At 57.1% G+C, this 7,321-nt stretch overlaps 1 pseudogene; it reads left to right on the top strand.

Annotated features, from left to right (window-relative positions):
- The first annotated feature begins 2,987 nt into the window (after nt 1-2,987).
- Nucleotides 2,988-4,920, top strand: LOC102445091 (ubiquilin-1 pseudogene; annotated as a pseudogene).
- Nucleotides 4,921-7,321: the final 2,401 nt, after the last annotated feature.

Genomic DNA, 7,321 nt, shown 5'->3' with positions numbered 1-7,321 from the left:
AATCTCCTTTCTGAGACGGGGCTCCCGGTATGGCCCACCCAATCCAGTCTGTGCGTTAGCTAGTGGCTGTCTGATGTTTTGTATCCAGCTCCTCATGGTTCTTCACAACCTATGGGCCTTTTGGACTGCTGCTGTGCGTGGAGGGGATGTTTTCAGAGAACTGCTCACGGTCACTCCAACATCCCCTTCCTGGGTGATATCAGCTCATTTAAAGCCATCCCTAGGTATGAATTGTTAGGTATTTTTTTTTATCTATGGTGAATTTCATCTGCCAATGTGTCGCCCAGTCTCCTGGTTTTGCGAGAGCCCTCAGTAACTAAGTAAATTGAAGAATGATGCATTGTGGGCAAACTTTGCCAGTTCACTATCCACTCCCTATCCCTGATCCTGAGTGAACATGTGGAGCAGCCCAGGTCTGTGCACAGATCCATGAGGGACGCTGTTGTTACTTCACACTGTTGTGAAAACTGACCATTTAGTCCGACTCTTTGTCTCCTGTTCATTCACCAGTTACTGACCCTGGAGAGGACTTTCTCTCTTAACCCAGGAAATGTTCCTTTGCTAAAGAGCCTTTTCCAAGGGACCTTCTCATAGAACTCTAGAACTGGAAAGGACTTTGAGAGAACATCAACTCCAGTCCCCTGCCCTCATGGCAGGATCAAGCACCATCTAGATCATCCCTGACAGGTGTCTGTCTAACCTGCGCTTAAATATCTCCAGGGATGGAGATTCCACAACCTCCCTGGGCAATTTATTCCAGTGTTTACCCACCCTGACAGGTAGGAACTTTTTCCTAATGTCCAACGTAAACCGCCCTTGCTGCAGTTTAATCCCTTTGCTTCTTGTTCTATCCTCAGAAGTCCAGGAGAACAATTATTCACCTTCCTCCTTCTAACACCTTTTTAGAAAGCTGCTGTGATGTTCCCTCTCACTTTTCCGTTAAAAGCATTTGTGGAAAATCGTGCCAGTCTAGACGTAGCCAAGGGAAACTCCACCATGGGCCTAGAACTTGGTTACAAAGGAAAGCAAAAACACTTTTAAAAAGTGCACAGATATCAGATCCCAAACCATAAAGCAATAAAACCTAATGGATTTACCTGAACTTTACCCTACTTACAGAAGAGTGAGGAGTCTGTTCTTAGAAGGAGACAGTCTGTCTGTCCCCCTCGGTAGCTGGAGAGAAAACCAAAAATGCCTTTGTCCCAGTTTGAAATTCCTCCCTCCATTCCTACTGGCCGACTCTACCTGGGTTAAGTATAGTTAAACCCTTACTCCCCAGGCTGCTGGCCGTCTCGCATGATCATGACAGGGAGGAAGGAGGCGAGTGGAGAGTTAGTGACACACCAGTTTTAGGTCACTACCTCCTGCTCCTGCTGTCACCCCTGGAGGAGAAGAGAAAGCTGACCCTTCCTCTGTCCCTCGGCCACGCCAGTCACCCCAGAGCAACGGGGGCTCCTGCAGGCCAGGGCAGGCCTGGGTGACAGCCAGACAGGCTGTGAATCTGCATTGGGACTCCCGAGATCTGGGATCTCTTCCCAAGCTCTGCCACCAACCTGCTGGGTAACCGTGGGCAAGTCACGTCACCGCCCTGTGCCTCAGTTTCCCCATAGATGAAACGGGGCTGCGGCTACTGACTCTCCTTGTAGAGTGGCTTGAGAGCCACCAATGGAAGAGCTCAATGTTCTTTATCATTCCTGTGTCCCAAAGGCCTGGGCCAGGCACCCCCCCGTCTAGCAATGGAGACGTGATCCCTGCCCCCAGGAGCTTACAAACCCGGCGAGGCACTGCAGGGAGGAAGAAGGCTCTGCGTGCTATGGCTGTGCCCTCTCCCTGCACCGTGAGGGGCAGCAGGAGCAGAGCAGAGGAGACACAGAGGCGCTGGGTTTGATTCTGACCCGACACCGCTGTCCGTGCTTTCAGTGCAGCTACTCCTGCTCTGTACCAAGGCAGAGGGGAATCCGGGCCAGGGAGCCAGCCCGTAGAATCCCAGGGCTGGAAGAGACCTCAGGAGTCATGGAGTCCAGCTCCCTGCCCAAAGCAGGACCAGCCCAACACAATCAACCCAGCCAGGGCTTGGTCAAGCTGGGACTTAAACACCTCTAGGGATGGAGATTCCAGCCCCTCCCCAGGGAACCCAGCCCAGCGCTTCCCACCTGCCTAGGGAAATAGTTTGTCCTAATATCCAACCTAGACCTCCCCCACTGTAACTTGAGCCCATTGCTCCTTGTTCTGCCACCTACCACCACTGTGAACAGCCTCTCTCCATCCTTTTTGGAACCCCCCTTCAGGAAGTTGCAGGCTGCTCTCAAATCCCCCCTCACTCTTCTCTTCTGCAGACTGAATACACCTAAATCCCTCAGCCTCTCCTGGCAGGTCATGTGCTCCAGCCCCCTCAGCATTTTGGTTGCCCCCCCGCTGGGCCCTCCCCGATGCGTCCACGTCCTTTCTGTAGCGGGGGCCCCAGAACCGGCCTCACATCCCCAAGAGTCCCAGAGTCCCTCATTCCGAAGGTGGAAGGACGGACCAGGTCTGACCCTTGCACAGCCGGCCCCCGGGAAGTCCTAGAGCAAAGCTCCTAGAAAACAGCCCCTCTTCCCTGAGAACTGGCCCGCGCTGGAGAATCCGCCCCCACCCTGCTCCGCGGTCCCAAGGCTCATTCGTTTCACTGTTTCAAAGGTCTGCATTGGTCCAGCCTCATCGTCCCGGCCCTGGGTCCGGCTGGACCCGTCTCGGCTGCACCGTGGGGCCCAGCGCTGGCTGCGTGTTCCCCCTGGGGAACCTCCCTGGCTGTGTTCCCGTCCCCCTTCGTTGCGCTGACCGGACCCAGCTCTTGGAGGCCGGTTGCTGGGCCGTGAGCGATTCCTGTTGCTCCTCTCTGAGCCCTGTCCCATGCACCAGCCTCTTCCCGGGCCCTGGACATTTCAGGGTGCTGGGGGAGGGGCTGCCAGTGACATCACTGCCTACAGAGATGTCATCGGTGATGTCACAGTCGGCCCAGCTGGGGGGGCAAGGTGGGGATCCTGCTGCAGAGGCAGGAGGGGAGGAGGGAGCTGGTGGCCAGGCTGCATGATTTGGGCCTGGCTTCTGGCATTACTCAGGGCCGGGGGCAGCTCTGTTCCCTTCTGCAGCTTCCCCACCCGCAGAGCTGTGAGCCCAGCCACAAGATCCATACTAAGAAGCTCACGCGAGAAGCAAACCCGGCCCCTCCGCTCCAGCCCCCCTGGGTCCCCTCGGAGCCTCCCTGCCATGGCCGAGAGCGGAGAGAACACCGTCGCCTGCCCAGTCATCGCCGCCAACCCCCGCATCATCCGCGTCACGGTGAAAGCCCCCGCAGGGAAGGAGGAGTTTGTGGTGCCGGAGAACAGCAGCATCAAGCAGCTGAAGGAGCAGATCTCGAAGCGTTTCAAGTGCCAGCCCTGCCAGCTGGTGCTGGTGTGTGTGGGGCGGGTTTTGAAAGACCAGGACACGCTGAGGCAGCGGGGGATCCAGGACGGGGTGACTGTCCACCTGGTCATCCGGACGGCGAAGAGACCCCGGAACGATTCGCTTACCCACGCCTGCGTGGCCAGGAACGGCCCCCTGTCCCCGTCCCCGTCTGGCATCCACTCCGGCCACAGCAGCGAGTTTGATCTGGGCGGGCGGGGCCTGGGCGCCAACATCTCCAGCCCCGAGCTGCAGCTCCTGGCCAGCTCGGAGCTGATGGCCCAGAAGGTGGAGAACCCGTTCATCCAGAGCATGCTGTCCAACCCCGACCTGATGAGGCAGCTGATCATGGCCCACCCACAGATGCAGCAGCTGGCCCGGCAAATGCCAGAGATCAGTCGCATCCTCAACAACCCAGACATCATGAGGGAGATGCTGGACATCGTCCGGAACCCGGAAATGATGCAGGAGGAGCGGTGCCAAGAACGATCCTGGACCACCCTGGAAAACATCCCCGGGGGGGACAACGCCCTGAGATGCACCTACACGGAGCTCCAGGAGCCGGCGCTGAGCCCCGCACAAGAGCCTGTCTCAAACCATCCCTTTGCTACGTTCCTGAGGAATCCCTCCTTGGAAGGCCTGGGACAGGGCGAGCTGCCCTCCTGCGTGGAGACCGGAGACCTGTCGGCTCCTTCCTCCGCCTCCCAGAGCGCCACCAGCGTCTGCACCCACAGCACCTGCGGGTTCCTGGACTGCGCGGTGAGCAGCTGCGGTGTCTGCCCCGTGGCGCCGGGCTCGTCTCGGCCGAGCCTGGAGCCGGATGCAGGGTCTGGGGGGCTCCACCCCGGCGGGATCCAGAACCTGGTGCAGCAGATCACGGAGAACCCGCAGCTGATCGTGAACCTGTGCGCCTCTTACACCAAGTGCATGATGCTCTCCCTGATCCAGAACGCCCAGCTGGCGGCGCAGGCCAGCCTGTCGGCCGAGAGGCCCCCGCCCCTGGAGCCTGTCACGCAGCGGCTGCCAAGTTTCTTCCAGCAGATCCAGAACCCGGAGATGCTGGTGGCCATGTCCAACCCGAAAGCCATGCAGGCTTGGCTGCAGATCGAGCAGGGACTGCAGACGCTGGCCTCCGAGGCGCCCGTCCTTCTGCCGTGGTTCACTCTCCGGCTGTGGGGGCTGGGGAATTCGGGGGGCTCTGTCAGTACCCCGAGCGGTGGCCCCACCCCCAGAGAAGCATCACAGCCACCGCCGACGACCTCCGAGCAGGGACACCAACATTTAAACATGCTGCGGATGTTGCAGGTTCTTCCTGGCACCGACACCCAGCACCTGCAAGGGCCAGAAATCAAATTCCAGGAAGAACTCGAGTAGCGGAGACCGATGGGCGTGGTGGAAACATCAGCGCCACCCTGAGAAGGCAGAAACCTCCAGCCCAGCGACTTGTTCACTTGGAGGCCTGGATTGCGGTCTTATAAACAAAAGCCACGATGGGCACCTGTTGGTGGGCACAGTCCTTTTCTTCCGGGGTCGGGACACAGGGCTTTGGCCTCACACTGTGCCATGCCCAGGGCAGTGAGAACGTGCCCTCTAGGCAGCCTGAGATAATGCACGTGTAACCCGCACACCTGGGCGACGTCTACACGGCAGCCTTTGGTCGGCAGAAACGATGCGAAAGAAGAGCTCGTTAGCATTTGTCACGCCGTCATTTGCATCGGCTCTGCCGACCAAAGGCTGCAGTGTAGACACGTAGCCTTCACTGTCCCATGCAGTGCACCTAGACCACAGCAACAGATCAGAACAAGAGACCTGTACTGCAATGGCGCGCAACCTTTTCTGATCTGTGACCCCTGCACTGCAGGGGCTGACAATTGCTGGGCCCAGCCCCGGGCTGGCCGGATCTAAGCACCATGCGGCTGCGTCCAGCCCCCGGCCTGCTGGATCCAAGCACTGCACCACATGGCCACCAATGACCGGGCCCAGCTCCCGGCCGGCTGAATCCAAGAGCTGCGACCCCCTCCTCCCCAGGAAGACATCTGCAACCCCCTTGAGGGGTATGGGCTGGGAGCCAGCTGAGTTTTAGCTCAGAAGGCAGAGGCTCCTATACTAAGCATCAGCAGTCCTGGGTTCAAATCCACCTGGGGTTCCCTGGCGTGAAGGGTTTTTCTGTTTTGTGGTGTTTGTTGCTGTTGCTGGACCTTCGACAGGGTTAACTCCCTGGGGGAAAGGAAACCCAAAGGCTGTGTCTAGACTGGCAAGTTTTTCCGCAAAATCAGCTGCTTTTGCAGAAAAACTTGCCAGCTGTCTACACTGGCTGCTTGAATTTCCGCAAAAGCACTGACGATTTCATGTAAGATTGTCAGTGCTTTTGCAGAAATACTACGCAGCTCCCATTCGGGCAAAAGTCTTTTTCCGAAAAACTTTTGCACAAAAAGGCCAGTGTAGACAGTAGAGATTTGTTTTCCACAAAAAAGCCCCAATCGCGAAAATGGCGATCGGGGATTTTTTGCGGAAAAGCGTCCGTGGCCAATCTAGACGCGCTTTTCCGAAAATGCTTTTAACGGAAAACTTTTCCGTTAAAAGCATTTTTGGAAAATCATGCCAGTGTAGACGTAGCCAAAGAGTGTGACTTATCCCACGTTGTGCCTGGCATCTGTGCACGGCCGAGACTAGAACCAGATCCCCTGGGTCCCCACCCAACAATTGTGACTCCAGCCACCGCTGGCTGGGTGCGTGCCATTTTCCATGGCTCGTCCACGGGGGCGAAACTGTGCTTTGTTTGCAAGACTGCTTAGCGAGGAGAGTTTTACAGTCAGTGTCCGTCAGTGCTGACGTGCTAGCCTTAGACCCGTTAGATGACCGTTTTGCAGGGCCCCGGGCAGCATAATTCCACAGGGCCCCCCCTTTGCCACAGCGCATGCGCGGGGCTTTCTGAAGCACGGGGCCCGGGTCCCGGGGAGGCCGCCCCATTCGCCCTGCCCTATATCTGTCCCATCAGGAGGTAGCAGCCATGCCATGGGACTTAGTAGCGCCCAATAGCAAGCCTTGACTCTCAAATCGCAGACACCTCAAAGGCCAAAATGTGCTCAGGAATGCTTTGAGTCTAACAAGGACAGAGGGTGTGTGGGCAAATCACAAAGAGAGAGGGGTTAAACTGGGGGTCTACGTCTACACTGGCATGATTTTCCGCAAATGCTTTTCACGGAAAAGTTTTCCGTTAAAAGCATTTGCGGAAAAGAGCGTCTAGATTGGCATGGATGCTTTTCCGCAAAAGCACTGTCCCGGCCGTGCTCAGAAGCGCTTCCTTTATAAACATGGATCCCCCTGGCCCTTCCCAGAATGTAGACCGGAAACAGGAAGGGCCAGATTGTGTATGGGGGCGCGACGGAGCATCTGCCCCGCCCTGGCCTAGCAAGGGTTAAATCCAGCTCTGGGAGACGGCAGTGGAGCAAGGGGATGAGGCCTGCGTAGCAGCCTGTTCGGGCCCAGAGGAGGGCTGTATAAATAGGACTCCTAGGCTATGCCCACACGCGCGGCTTCTTGCACGAGAAATATGCAAATGAGGCTAAGCGTGGAATATCACCGAGCCTCATTCGCATACCTAATGAGCCGCTGTTTTTGCAGAAGAGGCTCTTGCGCCAGAAGGAGTGTCTACACGGCCCCTTCTTGCGCAGGAAAACCCTCTTGCGCAACGCCGCCACGCTGATTATTTTCAAGAAGAACGGCATCGCGCAAGAGGGTTTTCCTGCGCAAGAAGGGGCCGTGTAGACACTCCTTCTGGCGCAAGAGCCTCTTCTGCAAAAACGGCGGCTCATTAGGTATGCAAATGAGGCTCGGTGATATTCCACGCTCAGCCTCATTTGCATATTTCTCATGCAAGACGCCAGGAGTGTAGGCA

The sequence above is a fragment of the Pelodiscus sinensis genome, chromosome 1, assembly GCF_052426305.1.
Source record: "Pelodiscus sinensis isolate ZL-2025 chromosome 1, ASM5242630v1, whole genome shotgun sequence".
Classification (NCBI taxonomy): Eukaryota; Metazoa; Chordata; order Testudines; family Trionychidae; genus Pelodiscus; species Pelodiscus sinensis.
This window is presented reverse-complemented; position numbering and strand designations above follow the sequence as displayed.